A 21,553-nucleotide genomic window follows, 5' to 3' on the forward strand; every position below is an offset into this window, starting at 1 on the left:
CCTCCATCATATTTGAGAAATCAAGGCAACCAGCTGAAGTCTCCAGACACTGTGTTGTATTGACTCCAATACTCTTGGTCTTTTTTGTAAATCTTAGAGCTCTGAGTCAATTTCTGCAGAGGATTCCCAATGCACTTTTAAAAATGGAATCTTTGTTATTGGTCCTCATGTTGATCTTGGATATTTCCATTTTCTGCACTCCTATATTTTCGAAGCATTTGTAATGACTGAAAAGAAAGCTGAGACGAGGCATTATGCTCTTTGCAGTGATATAAATGGACCAGTATTCTTTTCAGACAAATATATTTTTGCTGTGTCTAAGCACATGTGCATACCTGTGTTTGATTTATGTGTCCAGGTTTTGGCAATGGGGCAGCCACAGGGCCGTCCTGTGACCATGGCCCGGGTGCTGCCCTGTCCCGCTTTCTTCCAACTGGCTCCACTTCAGGATGTCCTCCCTGCTGAGAGAAGAGGCTGGGACAGCATCTTTAGAAATGTGACTTTCTGGGTTTCTTTGTTTTGTTTTGTTATTTTTAAAGTTACTAAAAACATCCACCCTGATTTTTTTATGTGCTGGGTTTGGAGTTTTTTTTCAGTTTAGGGTGGGTTTTTTTGTGGGCTTTTTTGTCTGTTTGGGGATTATTGGTTGGGTTTTTTTGTGTGTTCGATTGCTCTGCTTTTTTTGTTTGATTGTTTGTTTCTTTATTGCACCTTTGTAGAGTTTTTAAGCAAATTGATTGGAAAACTGAATAGTCCTCCACTATAGTCTCCTGGATTCACCTGAGACTCTTCCTAGGCATCTCCCTGATCCTTTTTGCAATGAGTCTCACATCATTCTCCTGAAGAAACTGTCTGCTTATGGTTTGGTTGGGTGGGCTGTTTGCTGGGTAACAAACTGGGTGATGGCCATACCCACAGAGTGGTGGGAAATAGAGTTCATCCAGCTGGTCCCCAAGGCTCAGTCTTGGGCCCAGTCCTGTTTAATATCTTTATCCGTGATCTGGACAAGGGGATAGAGTACAAGCCCAGGAAGTTCACAGATGATGCAAAGTTGGCCGGTTGTGTTTTTTTCCTTCTGGAGGACAGCAGGCTCTGCTTCTTCTTCCTCCTCTTCTGAGGTCGCTGCTCCCTCTTCATCCCCCATTAAGTGTGCTGATTTTGTCACTTGGATGAGAAAACAAACAATGTTAGCAACAATACTAGTGGCAGGGTACAAGAAATGAAGAGTTCACATGAATCCTCCCCCCCCCCAAAAAATAGACAATACCTGATGGCTCCTCTGCCCAGCTTACTGACTACACCGGAACCCACTGTCCCCCAAAGATACTCCCTTCTCCCTGCCACCAGCCATGATGTGAGATGGAATAGAATAACTAAGATTAAGATTCTCCCTATGTAACTCCATCATACTTCGATTCTGGGAAAAATATTTCTTGAAGTTCTATCATTTCAGATCATTTGAATTTGAATTTTCATACTAAAAAGTCTAGGCAGAAACTCATGACAATATTAATAGCCCATTCTAGAATGTCTGAGATGATATACACTTCTTTCAAGAGAATGTGATACCTCACGTGACTTCTCCAGAATTTCAATGAACAGCGGGAGTAGTCTACAAGATTCTTGCTGCCATCTGCATTTCCTGGTATTTGGCTGGTCTATGTAAGACAACCAGCTATTCAGCAGAGGGAATATTAGTGTGATACTTGATGGTATGAGAGATGGAACACAGTAATTTATGGCTTTTTGCATATTGATGAAGCTGTAAAGAAAGCTCCATAATGCTCAGACAAGGGGGCTGCTGGACTTCAAGCAGCAAAGGCCCAAAACGAACCAGTTAAAAGGTGTCGTTGAAAAAAAAAAAGCCAGGTGGGGAGCAAAGTGATACTTAAGGGCATTTGACTCAAAGAGGAAATCTAGTGAAAAAATAGTCCAAGAGTGAAGGAATAAGAGGGAAAATGAAACTAAGGAAGGAAATAAATCTCAGCTCATCATTTCAGAAGCTAACAAGTTGTCATTGCAAAGATGCATAAAGTGAGAAATAAATATGTCTGTGCCAAAATCTGAAATATGAACTTTATTGCATTCTGTCTTTCACGGAATCATACAACAGTCTCTGATTAAAGATCATCAAGTCCAACTTCCTTGCCAGGTAGATCTTACAGTAGATGAAATTGTTCTAGACTAGCCAAACTGATAAGGAGCACTCTCAATGATGGGGCATTCACAACTTCTCTGGAACACCTGTTTGAGTGTCTCACCAGCTTCATTGTAGAAAAGTTCTTCCTTTCAGCCAATCTAAACCTGGTCTCAGTTTGAAAGCATGGCCCCTTGTCCTGTCTCTGCAAACCTTCCTAAAAAGTCTTTCTCCATTTGTCTTATACACTCTTTACATATTGAAAGGCCACAATACTGTCTCTCCAGAAACCTCTCTTCTCCAGGCTAAAAGAATCTACTTTTCACAAGAACCAGGTCATAAACTGAGATGGAAGACATCTCAGGAGATCAGATCATTCAACAGCTCAGCGTAAGAATAGCTCTGAAGTCAGATCAACTAGCTTAGGGCTGTGTCTGTTTGAATTTTGAAAATTACCAGGAATTGAAATGCTTCAAGGAAGAGAACTCTGTGTGGCTCCAGAAACAGCCTGAGAAACTCGAGCAAACTCGAAACCTCAGAAACTACCACTGCTTTCTCTCCCTCAGCCCAAGAAGTCACAAAGAAGAAGTGTTCCCAGCAGGCTGGGATAGCACACATATACACTACATATACATGACAGGCATCGCCAGCAGCCACATCCTGCTCCTTTCTGTGGCTGGCAGGAGTGAGACTGGATGTTTACATGTGGGCAAACTGGGTCCCTCCAGCAGCTCAGACACTCAGCCTGCCCAGTGACCCCACTGAATTCCAGTATTCGCAGTGTCCCAAGGCCACAGCACTGCTCCTCTTGCTGGCACAGGCCATCACACGCCTCCTAAATCAGTCAGGACTCCCCTGGTCCCACAGCCAGCACCCCACTTGCTCTCCCCCAGGCCACTGCCATTGTTCACCAACTTCTCCACTTTGATCTTTGCTGGTGCTCTCAACACTGGCACACCCAGATGTTCTGCAGCTGTTGTCTCCTGGTGGAAAGGACTTGTAAAGCCATGGTTCCTAACAGGACTTCCACAACCTTTCAAAGCAACCTTTTCTGGGGTATGAACAATCTCATTCAAATGTCTGCATTTCTTTTCCCATATGTGAAATCAGAATTTCCTTCTTCCGGGCATGCCCAAAACAAGGCACAAACTACATTGCGCCTTCTGTTTCACATGCTGACTTGTTTGTAAACAATGCTAGGAGAATACCTGTTTTGATCCAAGCTAATCTCTGGCCCTTATAGTGCTTTCGGTAGCTTTGCTTTGCTATTTACTCGATGTCCCACTGAATTTTTGAATCATAAACAGACTATCTGTCTGTATAGCAGCATAGCAGTGATGAATAAATGCAATTACCATCTGCTCCTTTACCAACTTTTCCATTTGCATATTCACAGTTGGGGGATTCTGTATTTCTTCACTTGCCATAAATTCTCTGCAGGATGGAAATTAGATATGTAGAATGGAATCACATGATATATGTGATATCATACGTGATATCCCGTAGAAAGAAAAAATGATCAAATATTACTTTGATAGAAACCAAAAGTGAACACTAGCCACTTTGTGTTGCTCATTGTCCAAAAGAAGACTGCCACATTTCTGACCTGAAACTCTGAACTACACACTTCTTTTGCATGAGCTTCCAGTCCTTGACTCTCCCTTGCCATTTCAGTTCATGCCATTTTTCTTTCTCAAGCTCTGATTTCATTCGATTCAAGAGTAGCTTGGCAGTTGCCCTCTCATTATCCAGCAGTGCTCTCTTTACATTCTGTGTATTAAAAAATAAAACCAGAAGTAGAAGCAGCATACGACATGCAAAAACAAACAAAAAATTGTCTCTTCTACAGAAAATGAGGGGAGAAAAGAATGCAAATGATAATCAATACCCTGCCAAGTAGAAATTTCTTCTATATTTCAGTGATTGATAGGCAGAAAAAATGAATTTCATTTGGGGAAAGAAAGACATTCAAGGAATATTCAGAGTGCTATCTTGCCCCAGGTAAAACATTTACCATGGCCTTAGTGTTAATGAGCTTGTGAACATCAGCTGCCAAGAGGAAGGACATTTCCTCCAGTTTCACAGAATACTTGGTCAGTACATCTGCTATCTGTGCAATCAAAGAATACAGAAAAGCAACAACAATGAAAAGTAGAACTCAAATATCAATTTCCCAAGTTAAAATCTACATGAACAAGACAATTTTTCCATTCAAGTGAATTCGATTTAATTAATTCATTAACTACATAAGTATCATTCTCACGTTCAAGAATAGAATTCAAAGAATCAACGTTGCTTCTTCTGAGACATTGAAGCCTCAGTAGATCCCGACTTCAAATCTATTAGGACAGCATGAAAGGAATACCTGCTACATTTAGTACATGTAAACCACAAAGACATCTAGAACAGCTCTAAAAGATGAACAAACCCATGAAGTTTGAAGAAGACGCTAGCAAGAAATGTGGAAATAGGCTTTATATGCCCAGTGCTTTTCCCAAAAGCTTGGGCACTCCTTGGCATCAGTGAGAGTCTCTGTCTCATTATTCAGCAGCTGGCTTAGGGTAAAGAAGGATGCATGCAATCACTTCATTCCTGTTCATGACATAAACTTACGGCATCATCACGGAAGCCATTTACTTGGAAATATAGCCTAAAAACTATGTGTCAGACTGGGTACATATCTAGATTGCTATGAGCAAAACCAATTTCTTTTTAACAGGAAAGCCATACAATATGCCTGCCAAGGCAAATATTAGTCTACTAGCCCTGCACTTCAACGGGCAGTGAGCAGTTCATTACACCAAATTTACGTTTGGCAAGGAGACAGTCTATTTATTACAAGCCCCTAGTTCTAGAACCAAGAATTCAGGACTTGCTCATTCCCAATGAAAATCTGTCCATTTCATACTTTTGGGGTTTTATGCTTCTGTTCTTTACCTGCCTTTTGTGTGGCTTTCTTGTGCAGCCACTGATGGGTGATTTTCCATCACATTTCTGCTGATTACATGGTAATTGCATGACATCAGCAGGCATCTCCGCATGTCTCTTTAAAGTATGCTTTTTACTCTTCTTAGAGGACCTTGCCTTCTTCTTTCCTTCACCCAAGAGGTGGGCTAAGTGAGCCTTCAAAGAAGCATCATATCAACAATTAGAATTCTTTCCAACCTACTGAATGGAGAGCAGCAACAAAAAAAATTAAAAAAAAACTAGTACGCGAAAAACAGCAGAAGAGAAAGGTAAAATAATGAATCCTACATGCCACATGCATAACTCCATTCAAGGCTATTTTCAAAATGAGAAAAAAAAAAAAAAGATCATCTTTTCCTCAGGGAGGAAAAGTGGAGTAACTGGATTGTGTTGCCTTGCTTACAGTTACCAGAAAAGTCAACAGCAGAGTTGAAAACTCCTGAAGCTGGCTAACTACACCTCTAAATGTTTTACTACTGTGTTATGATTCTGTCTTCAGTTAATAGAACCTGATATACAACAAAGAGATGGGAGCACATGGAGATGCATTGGAGAGCCTACGCTGGAGGTAACACATTCATTTTTTACTCAAACAAATCCAAATTAGAAATGTTGAAAATGACCTGGGGCCATTTCAACAGCCAGCAAACTGACTAACACAACCAACCTTTGGCTTTTATTCAATCCTTTGCTTGTTTTACCTGGGCCTGGAAGATCTGTCTGCAGCCTTCCTCTCTGCAAATATATCACAGTCGTCCTATTGAGAACCCATGGCTCATCACAGCTGCTTGGCCAGGCCTGCTTCCAGAAGAACTGGCAACTACAAGCGGGGAGCCAAGTGATAGAACACTTCACTTGGAAAAGTGCCTTCCATGAATCCTAGAATCCCAGAATGGTTTGGACTGGAAGCGACATTAGAGATGATAGATTATCTTCTTCCCACATCCTGACATGGGCAGGAACACTTTTCCACTAGTCCAGGTTGCTCCATGTCCGCTCCAGCCTGGCCCTGGACACTTCCTGCCATGGGGCTCCCACACAGCCTCTTTGAGCAACATGTGCCAGGCCTCAGCACCCACACAAGGAAGAATTCCTTTCCAATATCCCATTTACCCCCGCCCTCTGGCACTTTGAAGCTATTCCCCCTTGTCCTGCGAGTCCAGACCCTTTTCCACGTCCCTCCCCAGCTATCTTGGAGCCCCAGCAGGCACTGCAAGGGGCTCGAAGTTCTCCCTGGAGCCTTCTGTTCTCCACATTGGACACCCACAGCACTCCCAGTCTGTCCTAGAGCAGAGGAGCTCCAGCTTTCAAAGCAGCTTAGCAGCCTCCTACCTGTGAAACTCGACGCCACCGCTGGCCTTTTGGGCCCTACGGATATCACTTCCGGTGTCGCTCAGGGTCACTCCTGGCTTTCTCCCCGACCCCCATGGGTCCCTCAGGCGATGCCGCTCAGACGCCACTCCTGCAGCTGTCAGACCAACGGGGGGCGGGCAGCCGCCCCAGCCACATCCACATTCCACAGTGTCCTCTGCAGCTGCTGCAGGCTCATGGCTGCCCACACACCCGGAAGCAGAGCTCTGGAACAGAGGATCATAGCCCCACATTTGTGTTTGTCCCTGCACAAGGCAGGCCAGAATTGCCATGCCCGGACTTTTCAGTTCAGCACGAGAATGCGAATACACCAGCTCCATGGGGGAGGAATCCTCTAAAGACTCCCTCATATGTGGTCTCTCTACGTTATGCCTAGGAACTTGCCATTCCTGAGGATACACCAACGCCTTTTTTACCTTGAGGGTAAGAAATGCCGTTGTTTTGGTGTGCAGCTAAAGGCGCAGCATAGGCAGGCCTAGGAAAAAGCTGGGGCAGTGCCCTTCCTCACACCTTCACTGTGGTGTACTCCATGCAGCTAGAGCGAAGTGAGAAGGACGCAAGGAAGAAGAAGGCGTTCTTAAAGTAGCCCTCTGTCAAGCAGCCCTGAAATGGCGCATAACACACGGCGTCTTGCTGCCCTACATTCTACACACTCACAGCCCATTTTGCTGACTCGCAAAAGTTGCTACCAGAGCAGAGGGGGTCAGACTGAAGAGGCAGTGCCTAGGTTCACCTTCTACTTATTGCACGTAAGCCCCGTCCAGCTCCTCGCTGCACTCTGTATTTCCCTTCTCCGCGGCATTTACCGTGGTGGTCTCTAAAACTAGGCGCCTGGAAGTGACCGCAAATGTTTCCACAGCTGGCTGCAAGGGAACCAAGGAGCAGCACAAGCAGCAGTGCTTCAGCTTGCTCCTTTCGACTGCTAAGGGCACTGGGGAAGCCAAGCAAGAGGCAGCCACCTTCCTCTCCTAGTAGCCTGTAACGTGGTGCACACAAGCACAGTACTTGTGCGGCTTCGTTCACCACCCTCGCCCAACGCCTGGCGCCGCTTTCAGTTCACGGCGGGCAGAAGCCCCTGAGGCAGCGCAACACAGCCAGCAGTGTGCCAGCAGCCAAGTGCTCGAGAACGCTGCTTCTGCCCAAGCCCACCTAGGGCGTGCACCTTTGTTCTCAGAGCTCTGTGCAACAGTCTGCCTCTCTCGCAGTTCGAATGGAAAACGAAAGCTTTTTGCCTATGCCTTTCACAGAGATCTGTTGCCAGGACGAGAAGGTCTTGTGGCCGGAGCTCGCCTCCGACGCGAGGTCGCTGCTATTAACACCGCATTGCAGGGGCACTTCTCTCTCCTTGACTACGTGCTCAGCGCTCTCCGAATTCGCTGCTAGCTCCTCCATCCTTCTCAGCTGCAAGTAACAGCGCTCACAGTACATAGAGCTTCGCATAGACGGAGGACTTGGACGGACATATCGCGCACGAAAATGTGTCAGGACAGAGACGTGTTCTACATTGTCCCTTCTCGTCAACCAGTTTGTGCTTCTGCTGCTTCTGCTGTTAGGAATCGCTCCTTGAAAGACGAGCGGGAGCGTCTTTCTGGGTGCATTGCACTGAGAGAGAGCTCGCTAGGGACTTTGCACTAGAAGCCAAGGCAACAGGGCGTGCTTGCCCGCAGAACTGAGGACAGGCTGTTGGGCAGAGCTGAAACTGACCCCAGGAGTTGAGCTCTGTCCGGACGGCAGAAGGTGAAGAACGAAGCCGCTTGCGAGCGCAGTGCAGCGAAGAGCACACGAGCAGTCAAAGACCTCCTTCACAATCGCTTTCACTTCTCAGTGCCCTTGCTGCTTGGAAAAGTAGCTCGCAGCTGTTGCACGCCAAGTCAAAAGCTGGGGCAGTGCCCTTCCCCACACCTTCGCTGTGGTGTCCTCCATTGTTGGGGGTTAAAAGCTTCCCTTTCCTTTCTGTGGAATTTCTCCCATTGTTATGCTAAGTGGCTACACCTTAAGGTAATGTTCTCTCGAAGGGAGGTGGGTTTAGGGAGTGGGGGGGGGGGAAACCGGAAAAAGGAAAGGTGGGACGGGGATCGGGAGGGGGCTGGAAAACTCTCTCGTTTGGCTCGTGGAGGGAGAGGACACCCCGTGCTCGGATCTGGCATCTCCCCTACCACCCCAGCGCTGAGATCCACCCTCCTTGCCTTTGGACATCGCTCTGCTGCTCTCCCACCTCACCCTACTACCTCCGGACACTCTGCCGAGCACCACGACGGACACCGTGAGGGGGGAGTCACTTTCCCCATCCCTCTCACCCCTGGGCTGCAGCCCTCTTCAACTGTGCAGGACCTGCCCTGCCCCTACAGCATTGGTAACTGAGCACAGGCAGACGGCCTGCGGACAAAAGGGATTGGAACTGAGTTACACTGTTCTGTTCTGTTGTCAATTTTTATAGCTGTTGTTGTTTTCTGCCTTGTTAGATATCAGTAAAGAACTGTTATTCTTATCCCCACATCTCCTGCCTGAAGGCCTCTGATTTGGACCTAAAATAATTAAAAGGGAGGGGGGTTGCACTCTGCATCGCAGGAAAGGGGCTCTTGCCTTTCCTTAGACCATACCTGTCTTTCAAACCAAGACAGATTTTGGCGCCCGGAACTTGAGGCATTGCCTGAGGGCATTGAGAGAGGGTTAGAAAGGGGGATAACAGTTCTTGAATTACCCAAGCTTGTGGTAGGTGACACCATGCTGTCCACCTTACCCTGGATTGGCTTCCATGTGGTCACTGCTATATCTCTCCCATGTGCAAGGCCTTTTTTAAACATGAGTCTCATAACCAAGGTTACTGTGGCTATTATCCGGTTCATTTTGTGGATTGATCAGCTGAGGAATTCATGGATTTTTAATTTTCTCTGGAAGATGGCCACATGGATTCAGAGCTATCGCACTCTAAGTGTGTGTTTCTGGGGCTACTTCAATAATGGTACTTACTGTGAGGAAGTGGCAGCAGGTGAAATCTTCTCCAAACACATCACATGGTTTTTGAAGTTCACCCCACCAGTCTTCAAGGGGTTCCAATCAGCTTTAAATGCTAATGACATTATACTGTGGCTAGTGTTGCTTATATCCCTGTTAAACCTGTTCTATCTAACATTCAGAGATAAGGGGAGATTGACTTTGATAACGACGCTGATACCTACCTCAGGTACTAGGGATGTTACCCCAGAGCCTGACCATGTTCCAGAGACTAGGGGTATTAACCCAGCGTTTGAGCCTGCCCCACAGCCCACCTTGAAAAGGAACCACCCAGAATGGGTAGGGGTGCTAGCGAAGGAGACACATGAGATGGGCCAGATGCTGAAGGAGTACCTCTCCCCAGCTGGTGAGAAACCCTCCCCCTGCCTTAAAGAGGGAGACTCTGATGGTGCAGCAGTGGGACCCACAGACATTACATCTGTCCAGGTTCCAGCTGAACTGCAAGGGCACTCAGCCGCAGCAGTTGTCCCTGTGGAAACTAGGAAGTCTAAGATGAAAACAAGGCACCCAGATAATAAGGGTCGGGAAGGGGGCCCCTCACAACCAGCAGGGGAGCCAGAAGTTGAGATCATCACCGAGTCCCTGTCATACGAGAGTCTCCGTAACCTGCGAAAAGACATTGTACGACGGGGCCGTGAGGCTTTTACAACCTGGTTACTGCGGGTCTGGGACCTTATGGGCACAGGTGTGCAACTGGATGGTACTGAGGCAAGGAATTTGGGAGCCTTGACCCAGGACTCAGGTGTGGACCAAGTATTTGTAAGGGAGACAGGTCTCCTTTCCCTCTGGGAGCGACTTTTAATGAGTGTGAGAGAGAGATTTGTCCACAGGGAAAGAATGCGGGACCACCACCAGAGAACGCGTTGGAATACCCTTGAGGAAGGGATCCAACAGCTGAGAGAAGTGGCAGTACTGGAGGTGCTCTTTGGGAGGGATGGACAGCATGACAATGACCCTGACAAGGTCAGGTGCACAGGGCAGAGGTTGTGGAATCTGGCAAACCTGGGCCCATCTCAATATACCCCCTTTATTGCAATGATTAATGCTGATACCAACCAAGGGACAGTGGGTTCTGTTGCCAACAGGCTCAGGAATTTTCAGAGTATGATGGCTGGCCCAATGCAGGCTCATGTCTCTGCTGTGGTTAAGGACCTCAGAGAGGAGTTTAAGGAGGAGATGAAGGAGATAAGGGAAGAGGTGAGGAAGATCAGTGCAGCACCAGTGCGAGTCATGGGCCCCAAAAGTAGACCCCAACGCCCCCCAGCTAGGGAGAGAGGGTACACCCCACGTGCTGACCTGTGGTTTTTTTCTACGTGACCACGGGGAAGACATGAGAAGGTGGGATGGGAAACCCACTTCTATCCTGGCAGCACGGGTGCGCCAACTCAGGGAGGGGAACACCAACAGAGGGAACACCACTAAAGTGAAGGTAGCCTCAGCCTCCCATGACCAAGGTGCAGGGTATTACAGAAGGGAAGATGATCTCTCAGATCCCCTTGAAGGAACCTCCGCTATGTATGCCCAGGAGAGAAATAATAACCAGGGCTAGCGGGGCCCTGCCTCTAGCCAGGGAGAGGCACGGGAAAACCGGATCTTTTGGACGGTGTGGATCCCATGGCCTGGCACATCACAGCCACAGGAACACAGTGCATTGGTTGACACTGGTTCACAGTGTACATTAATACCATCGGGACATGTCGGGGAGGAACCTGTTTCAATTGCCGGGGTTACGGGGGGATCTCAGGAATTGACTCTGCTGGAGACTGAGGTGAGCCTGACTGGGAAAGAGTGGGAGAAACATCCAATTGTGACTGGCCCAGAGGCACCATGTATCCTAGGCATAGACTTCCTCAGGAACGGCTATTACAAAGACACAAAGGGACTCAGGTGGGCTTTTGGAATAGCTGCTGCGCCAGCAGAGGGCATTAAGCAGTTGGACACCCTGCCTGGGCTATCAGAAAAGCCATCTGCAGTGGGACTCCTCAGGGTGAAAGAGCAACAGGTGCCAATTGCTACCTCAACAGTGCACCGCCGGCAGTACCGGACGAATCGAGATGCCGTGATCCCCATCCACAAGATGATCCGTGAGCTGGAGAGCCAAGGCGTGGTCAGTAAAACCCACTCACCCTTCAACAGCCCCATCTGGCCTGTGCGTAAATCTGAAGGAGAATGGAGATTAACCGTGGACTATCGTCCATTGAATGAAATGACTCCACCACTGTGAGCTGCTGTGCTGGATATGGTGGAACTCCAGTACGAGCTGGAGTAAAAGGCAGCAAAGTGGTACTCCACCATTGACATCGCCAGTGCATTTTTCTCCATTCCTCTGGCAGCAGAATGCAGGCCTCAGTTTGCTTTCACCTGGAGGGGCTTGCAGTACACCTGGAGTCGTCTGCCCCAGGGGTGGAAGCACAGTCCCACCATCTGTCATGGACTGATCCAGGCTGCACTGGAAAAGGGTGAAGCCCCCGGACATCTACAGTATATCGATGACATCATTTTATGGGGCAGCACAGAAGGGGAAGTCTTCGAGAAAGGAGAGAAGATTATCCAGATTCTGCTGAAAGAAGGTTTTGCCATTAAGCGACGTAAAGTTAAGGGACCGGCTCAGGAAATTCAGTTTCTAGGAGTCAAGTTGCAAGATGGACGTTGTCAGATCCCAACAGAGGTAATTAATAAGATCACCTCTATGTCTCCACCTACCAACAAGAAGGAAACACAAGCTTTTCTAGGTGCCATAGGCTTTTGGAGAATGCACATTCCTGAGTACAGTCAGATTGTGAGCCCTCTCTACCTGGTTACCTGCAAGAGGAACGATTTCCGCTGGGGCCCTGAGCAGCAGCAAGCCTTCGCCCAGATCAAGCAGGAGATTGCTCATGCAGTAGCCCTTGGCCCAGTCAGGATGGGACCAGATGTGAAGAACATGCTCTACTCTGCAGCCGGGAACCATGGTCTGTCCTGGAGCCTTTGGCAGAAGGTGCCTGGGGAGACTCGGGGTCGACCACTGGGATTCTGGAGCAGAAGCTACAAAGGATCTGAAGCCAACTACACTCACACAGAGAAGGAGATCTTGGCCACCTATGAGGGAGTTCAAACTGCCTCAGAGGTGATTGGCACAGAAACACAACTCCTCCTGGCACCCCGATTACCAGTGCTGGGTTGGATGTTTAAAGTAAAGGTGAATTCCACACATCCCGCCACTGACACCACATGGAGCAAGTGGATTGCCCTCATCACTCAGCGTGCTCGTATTGGGAATCCAAATCGCCCTGGGATTCTGGAAATAATTACAAACTGGCCTGAAGGTGAGAGTTTTGGATTGTCTTCTGAAGAAGAAGAGGAGGAAGCGGCACGTGCTGAGGAAGCCCCACCATATAATGAGCTACCGGAGACTCAAAGACGATATGCCCTCTTCACTGATGGTTCCTGCCAAATTGTAGGCACTAACCGGAAATGGAAAGCTGCAGTACGGAGGCCCACACGACAAGTTGCACAAGCTACCGAGGGACAAGGTGGATAGAGTCAGGTTGCAGAGCTAAAAGCCGTCCAGTTGGCTTTGGATATTGCTGAAGTAGTGGCCAAGGCTTTATCTCTACACTGACTCATGGATGGTAGCTAATGCTCTGTGGGGATGGCTGGATCGCTGGAAAAAGGCCAACTGGCAGGGCAGAGGGAAACCCATCTGGGCAGCTGAGATTTGGCAGGACATTGCTGCCCGAGTAGAGAAATTGACCATAAAGGTTTGACACGTGGATGCACATGTACCCAAAAGCCGGGCTAATGAAGAACATCACAACAACGAGCAGGTGGACCGAGCTGCCAAAGTGAAAGTATCACAGGTAGATCTAGACTGGCAGCACAAGGGAGAATCATTCCTAGCTCATTGGGCCCATGATGCCTCTGGTCATCAGGGGAGAGATGCAACATACCGATGGGCCCGTGACCGAGGGGTGGACCTTACCATGGACAGCATCTCACAGGTCATCCACGACTGCGAGACCTGTGCTGCAATCAAACAGGCCAAGCGGGTGAAGCCTCTGTGGTACGGTGGACGATGGTCAAAGTACAGGTATGGGGAAGCCTGGCAAATTGATGACATCACCCTTCCCCAAACCCACCAGGGCAAGCGCTAATACTGACCATGGTGGAAGCAACTACAGGATGGTTAGAAACCTACCCTGTGCCTCATGCCACTGCCCAGAACACCATCTTGGGGCAAGAAAAACAAGCCCTTTGGAGGCATGGTATCCCTGAGAGAATTGAATCAGACCAGGGAACCCATTTCAAGAATGGCCTTATCAACACCTGGGCCAAAGAACATGGTATTGAATGGATATATCATATCCCTTACCACGTGCCAGCTGCCGGGAAAGTTGAACTGTCTAATGGACTCCTTAAGATGACTTTGAAAGCACCAGGTGGTGGAACCTTCAGAAATTGGGAAATGAACTTGGCCAAAGCCACCCGGATGGTTAACACCCGAGGGTCCATCAATCGAGCCGGTCCTGCCCACTCTGAACCCCTGCACACAGTGGATGGGGACAAGGTCCCTTTGGCACACAGGAAAGGTATTTTAGAAAAGACTGTTTGGATTAATCCCACCACAGGCAAAGGCAAACCGATCCGTGGGATTGTTTTTGCTCAAGGACCTGCTTGCAGTTGGTGGGTAATGCAGAAAGATGGGGAAACCCGTTGTGTACTGCAAGGAGACCTAATTTTTAGTGAGAATTGTAGGTAAGGTTTAATTTTGTATTATATATCTGTAATAGGGTATTGGTTTGGGTATGATGTAGATGGTAATAGAATAAGGGGTGGATTATGTCCTGGGGTACAATGCAAAAATGTGTATTCTATCACCATCTGTTAAAATGTGGGAGGGGTGGTGATCCTTATCTCTGTGGGAGATATCCTCTGCTGATGTGCCATCTGATAAGATCAGGGGGAGGATCATCTTTATCTTTTCACAACCCATCCTTCCTCCAGAAGATATATTCTGTTAATGGGCCATTAAATCCTCTTGTGTGACTGATAAGATTACATCATCCCACTGGGAGGTGCTCCAGACAGGGGGAGGAGCCAAACATTTCCTACCTAGATAAAAACTGAGATTTGGAACACCAAGGCAGTCCTTTCCACTGGATCCCAGAGGAAGGTCGGACCTTTTTCCACATCATCGCTGGATCTTCAGAGGAAAACTGCACCTTCTACAGGAGCACTGCTTCAACTGAACCACATCTGTCATCCAGGAGGACTGCAGCCACCATTTATATGGAATGCTACCAACACCCTGACTGACAGGGTGTCAGGTTGTATTTCTGACTTTGTTGGTGGTTTTTCTTTTATATTATTGCATGTATTTTATTTTTTCTTTTTTCTCCTATTAAATTGTATTACTGTCTTGGAGTCTCGCACTGGTTTTACTTTCAAACCAACAGAACCCCAAACCTCGCTACCCGGTATCCCCCAAAATTCCACAAATTCTCCCCCAAAATCAACCTGGGACCCCTCAAAACTCACCTGGATCTCCCCAAATCCCCCCCTCCCCCCAATTCACCTGGGAACCCCCAAATCCCCAGAATTCAACCCAAAATTCACCTGGGACCCCAAAAACCTCCAAATTCGCTCCAAAATGATTGGCAACTTTACACACTCCATTTTCCCACAATAGGATCTAGAGCTGAATCATTAAAAAACCCGGTATAATCACGGACAAAGACTCTCTAACTAATTAAAGTTAGAAAGTGGAATGTTTATTCACCGGCGGCCGGCACGGGAGTCACCTCCGAAAGGCGTGACGGCCCTGAACAAGGTTCTTTGCCATCTATTTATTCCCCAAGATCTTACATACAATACATATGCATAACCCCAGCACCTCCCATCCCCATCCCATATTAAAATGAGCCCATTAGTCCTTCACGCGTGCACAGCTCTTCTCTTGAATTGGGTCAGTGGTCTCGAAGGATGAAGTCAGGAGAGTCTTCATCAGGTCTCAGTGACCCTCTGGCACGATCCAAGGCTCCGTGCTTCATGGTTAGCAGTTTACTTATTTTACGTTCTTCTCTACGTAAATTTATAATAGCAGATAATTATACCAATTAGCTCTAGCCTAAGCATCTAGCAATTATTAACCTACCATTTACCTATCTAACTTACATCTTGGTCATGGAAACTACTTCTACTCTTAGCAAAAATCTTAACTTTTTAAAACCATGATTCATTCCCCACTCCTTCTTCACAGTTAGTAAATTCTTTTCCTAATAACAATGCTTTGGTTACTTTTCATGCTTTGACAGTTTTGGTAGGGAAAGTTTCTGGCCACCCTGAAAAGGTACCTATTAATAACAATAGGTATTGCTACCCCCCTCTCCTGGGTAGTTCTGAAAAATCAATTTGCCATTGTTGCCCAGGCCCATAGCCTTTTTCAATTTGTCCAGGCTTTGGTTTAGGAATATTCTTGAGATTAGTTTGGAGGCAAGGCTACATTGGCGAGTCACCTGAATTACTGCACCTTGCAAGTTTCTGGCCATGATTTGATCTTTCAAATAATTGTACAGAGCATCAATTCCCCAATGTGTTTTCTCATGGTCCTTTTTCACTAATAACCATAACATGTAAGAGAGGATCACAAGCCTACCTTTTCCTCTGTCTGTAATAGCCCACCCCTCTTGGTTATAACTCCTGTTTTCTTCTCTAATGAGCTTTTTGTCCCTTTTATTGTATCTTGGCTTACCTTCCATAGAAATTTGCCCATCTAGAATTAAAGCTGCCTCAATGGTTTTAATAATTACCTTACCTTTAGCTGTTTCTTTTGCCTTTCTGTCCACCAGCTCATTTCCTTTTTCCAATTCAGAGCTCACTTTTTGGTGTATTCATGTTGATTTCTTTTCTTTTAGCTAGCTCTAAGGCCTGGGTTAAAGTGATTATTTCAGCCTTCTGTGCAGAGGTGTTTGTTGGCAATGGTCCAGACTATCACCTCTCTATTGTGGTAACCGCATACCCAGCATATCTTTTTCCACTGATGATGTAGATGCTCCCATCAGTGAACCAAGTTGCAGCGTCCTCGAGAGGGGTGTCCTTCATATCCAGGCAACTGGAGTAAGTGGCTTCAATGGTCTCCAGGCAGTCATGGATCACTGGTTGTCCCATACTCCCGCTGAGGAAAGAAGCTGGATTGACAGTGTTAGTTACCACAATTTCAACATCATCTTGTTCTACTAGTATGTCCTGGTACTTTAGAAATCTTTGTGGGGAAAGCCAATGTCTTCCTTTCACCTCCAGGACTGCAGCTTCTGGCTTAGGGTGAATTTGTGTGCCTCTTACTGCTGCAACAGCTCTGAGGCACCCTGGCCACCCCTTGGCTGCCGTGTCCAGCTGTTTGGAGAGGTAGGTGACTGCCCTCCAGTACGGGCCCAGGTCTTGTGCTGGTATTCCCAGAGCAATCCCCTGCTTTTTGTGGGAAAACAGAAAGAATGGTTTACTCACATCTGGAAGTCCCAGGGCTGGAGCTGACATGAGAGCCTTCTTTAGTTGGTCAAAGGCTCATGTTGCTTCTTTCATCCGTTGGAGATCTCTGCTTCCTTCCGTAATCAAGGTATATAGGGGTTTGACTAACAGCCCATAATTGTAAATCCACAGTCTGCACCACCCTGTCATGCCCAAGAAGGTTCTCAGTTCTTTCACTGTTTGGGGTTTTGGGGTCTGGCATATTGTTTCCTTGCAATCCCGTCCCAAGGTTCTTTGTCCAGCACTAATCTCATAGCCCGGATAGACAACTGTTCGTCTCACCATCTGGGCTTTCTTCTGTGATACTCGATACCCCTGTAGACCCCAAAAAATTTAGGAGGCTTACCGTCCACTCCATACATGCTTCTTGAGTTTTACTAGCTCTCAGGAGGTCCTCCACATACTGTAACAGCTGTCCTTCTCTTGATGGAGCTTCCCAGGATTCTAGATCTTTTGCCAGCTCTTCTCCAAATATGGTAGGGGAATTCTTGAACCCCTGGGGTAGTACACACCATGTGAGCTGAGTTTTACCTCCAGTTTTGGGATTTTCCCATTCAAATGTAAAAATTTTCTGGCTGGTTTCACGGAGAGGAAGGCAAAAGAAAGCATCCTTTAAATCTAAAACAGTAAACCAGGTTAGTTTGGATGTTAAACGAGTTAACAAGGTGTAGGGGTTGGCTACCACTGGTAACAGCTCGCAAATCTTGTAGTAACCTGTATGATCCATCGGGCTTTTTTACAGACAAAATAGGAGTATTAAAATCAGATTGACATTTTTTTAGTAGTCCTATTTGCAAAAAGTTCTTAATTACTGGACTAATCCCTTCCCTACTTTTCTTTTTTAAGGGGTATTGCCTAATTTTAACTGGTTGTTTTCCTTCTTTAAGCCGGATTTGTACTGGTAGAGCATTCTTTGCTCTCGCTGGTATATTGGAGGCCCACACCCCAGGGAGCAGCTGATCTATTATTTTCTTAATAATTTCTTCTTTGTTTTCAGCCACAATATCTTTGGTTATTAGCATTACATTTAGCAGTTCCACATATTGCTGATCATTTACCTCCAAACTAATTTCCCCATTTTTGAGTATTATTTTTGTTTTTAATACTTCCAATAGATTCTTACCCAAAAGTGCTAATGGAGCATTGGGCATATATAAAAACCTGTGAATTCGCCATGGTTTCCCAAACTTATATTTCAATGGGCTGCAAAAATAAGCCCTTTCAGATTGGCCAGTTGCCCCCTTTACCATGACATAATCATCTGTTATTGGTATTAAGGCTTTATTTAACATCCAATATGTTGCTCCTGTGTTTATCAAATTTTTTTTTCTTTGTTCCCTACTTTTATGATAACCAGAGGGTCTCCTAGGGTAAGATCCTCTGCTCCATTCCTCTTTTCAATCTCCTCTTCTTTGATCATCACCTTTTCTTCCTTCTGGATACTGGAGTTGAAATAGAAATTGCTTTAACTAGAGTGGGGGATGGAACATAGGCTGGAGTCTGGATAGAAGAAGAAATCTCAGGAGGTGGAATGAGGGAAGAGGAGCTGAAGTAACGCGAGCTGGCTTTTTTTCAGTAGAAGGTAAAGCGGGAGTTGAGGTTAATAACCGTCTCAAATTTGCTTCCCCTCTCACCCCGCTTTGCCTTTTAGTGGGTGGTTCAAACAAATTCCCCAATTCTTATTCCAGAGGGTTAGCTGGATACACCTTATCAGGGTGGAGCACATACTACAACATTATTTTAACTTAGCCTCGTTGTCTTTTTCTAAGACCAATACCAAGGGGTCAGAGGGGGCTCTGAGTCCACAATCTTTCTGCCACTCAAGGTGATTCAGGAGAAAAAAAACCCAAAAATCCAAAACAGTCAGAGTAAGTCACCTCCTCCCATTTCTGTGTCTGAAAAATAACATAAGCTGCAACAAAGTTTCATAATGTAAATATCCAACTGAGGGCCACCTGGCTCCCCCCTCAAGTTTATAAAGTGGCCACCATTGTGTACAAAACTTTACAAGGGTCTTTTGGTTCTCTGAGTCTCCATACCCCACTAGCTCCTTCCAATGTGCCAAAACGCACCCCAAAGGACAAGTTTTAGGGATCTCTTAACTCTGGTTAGTTCCCGTCATCCCTCCTTAACAAAACTGGTACTCTCCTTTAATTCTTATTATCTTGTCCATTGCTTCTTGTCCTGCTTTTCACTCAGCAGGTGAAAAGTCAGTCTTTTCCTAGACTTTTTCTTACAGCCCACAGCTCAGGTACTAAATGTAACTTTCCACTTATCAGCTCGATCAAGGAGCATTTTAGTCGAATGACACATGGGACCATGGCTATCACAGCCAAAAGCTGTGGCACTCAACTTGCACAGCTGCCCTTTGTCCTGACATTTGCCCTCGACCAGCTCATACTGGATGCTCATTTTCTCCACGCACTCCACATTAGGGCTGTCTGAATGCTATGGAACTGACCACAGTCAAAATTCCCATCTTTCATAATGCAGTGTGACATGGAAACATGACAGAGGCCATGTGCTGAAACCCAGCACACGGAACAGATCCCAGCAGTGCCTACAGACCTTTGCCTACAGACACCAGACACTACCAGCCAAAGAAATCAAGACATTTTCATACACAGCTCTTTATCATTATGCTTGAAAGTAGCAAGGTACTTACAACCGCTACCAACTTCTTTGCTGCTATACAGTCTACAAACATCCCAACAGGATGTGCTCTGGAACAAGAGAAGGCAGACCCAGAGAGGGAAGGCATGCTGCAAGGACACACAGAAAGGAAGTATCTCCAATACTTCCCCTCTTCTTCTCATACTTCCCCTCTTCTTCTGCAGGAGTTAAATAGGAGTATTTTGTATGATTGAGAAGGGATCCATGTCAAAATTAACTTTTGATTTCCCCCGATTCATTCTAACCAAGCCAGTTCCTGCTAGATCTCACCATGCACAGGTGTTTGTACAGGCCAAAGGAAAGCCATGCCACAGGCAGCTTCTTTGGCTCTTACTGACACCTCCAAGCAACTGAGAAGGCATGTGGGAACACACGGAACAAAGAATAGAGCAAATATGCACTCTCAAAGCAACTGTCCGCCTCATCGTTGCCCGGGAGAAAAGAAAATATTGCTTGAATTCCAGACTGTTCCAAGGATTTCCGGACCTACCTAGACTTTTGTTTCAATCCTCCAGAGTTCTGCACTATTCGCTTCCATCAGATTTGGCACGTGTTGGAGGCAACAAGGTGCTATCAAAGTAGGCAACAAGAGTCAGGTATCCTAAAATACAAACCACTCAGTATTTCAAATATAAAATTATGAATCAGAATATCCATACTACTGGGCTTTCTTTCATTTACAGCCATCTTGGCAATGAAAATAAACCTGAGATTGTTGTTGTTCAAGGCCAACAGCTTACTGCCCGATAAGGAACTGTCATCTACCTTGTTCCTACATCCACCATAAAAAAACCTCCCTGTAAAGATCGGAATGCATTGCACCCACACCAATGCGTCTTGTGTTCAGGATGGATATTCAAATGTAGCAACGTTAGATTTCTATCCAGACTCCTCTCTTAATTTATTACGCAAATAAAATCCCACGCCATGGAGAAAATATGCCTTGACAAAAGCACCAGCTTCTAGCTCTCCACCCATCTTTGCCCATTTCTACTATGTTTCAAGATTTACTTCAGCATTCCTCCATTTTTAGAGCCTGGTCGCCACCTATTAAGTGTAGCTGGGGCACTGAAAATCAAGAATGCATTTTTTCCATTCAAAAGAGCTGTACAGAAATAGATGTAGACCCTGCCTTACTGCTGCATTTAGCAATCACACATTGACAGGAAGCAAAGTGCATTTTGTAGCCAAGTCCTTCATTAACTCCAGCAACAATTGTTTTCCTTTATTCTATATGCTCTTTTGCCATACGCGATATATTGCAAAACCTTCAGACTCTGTTCACTGAGTATCATCTGCTCCTTTATCAACTTTTCCATTTCCATATTCACAGTTGGGGGATTCTGTATTTCTTCACTTGCCATAAATTCTCTGCAGGATGGAAAGTAGATATGTAGAATGGAATCACATGATATATGTGATATCATATGTGATATCACGTAGAAAGAAAAAATGATCAATTATTATTTGATAGAAACCAAAAGTGAACACTAGTCACTTTGTGTTGCTCATTGTCCAAAAGAAGACTGCCACATTTCTGACCTGAAACTCTGAACTACACACTTCTTTTGCATGAGCTTCCAGTCCTCGACTCTCCCTTGCCATTTCAGTTGATGCCATTCTTCTTTCTCAAGCTCTGATTTCATTCAATTCAAGAGTAGCTTGGCAGTTGCCCTCTCATTATCCAGCAGTGCTCTCTTTACATTCTGTGTATTAAAAAATAAAACCAGAAGTAGAAGCAGCATACGACATGCAAAAACAAACAAAAAATTGTCTCTTCTACAGAAAATGAGGGGAGAAAAGAATGCAAATGATAATCAATACCCTGCCAAGTAGAAATTTCTTCTATATTTCAGTGATTGATAGGCAGAAAAAGTGAATTTCATT

Source organism: Sturnus vulgaris, chromosome W (assembly GCF_052056855.1).
Source record: "Sturnus vulgaris isolate bStuVul1 chromosome W, bStuVul1.hap1, whole genome shotgun sequence".
Classification (NCBI taxonomy): domain Eukaryota; kingdom Metazoa; phylum Chordata; class Aves; order Passeriformes; family Sturnidae; genus Sturnus; species Sturnus vulgaris.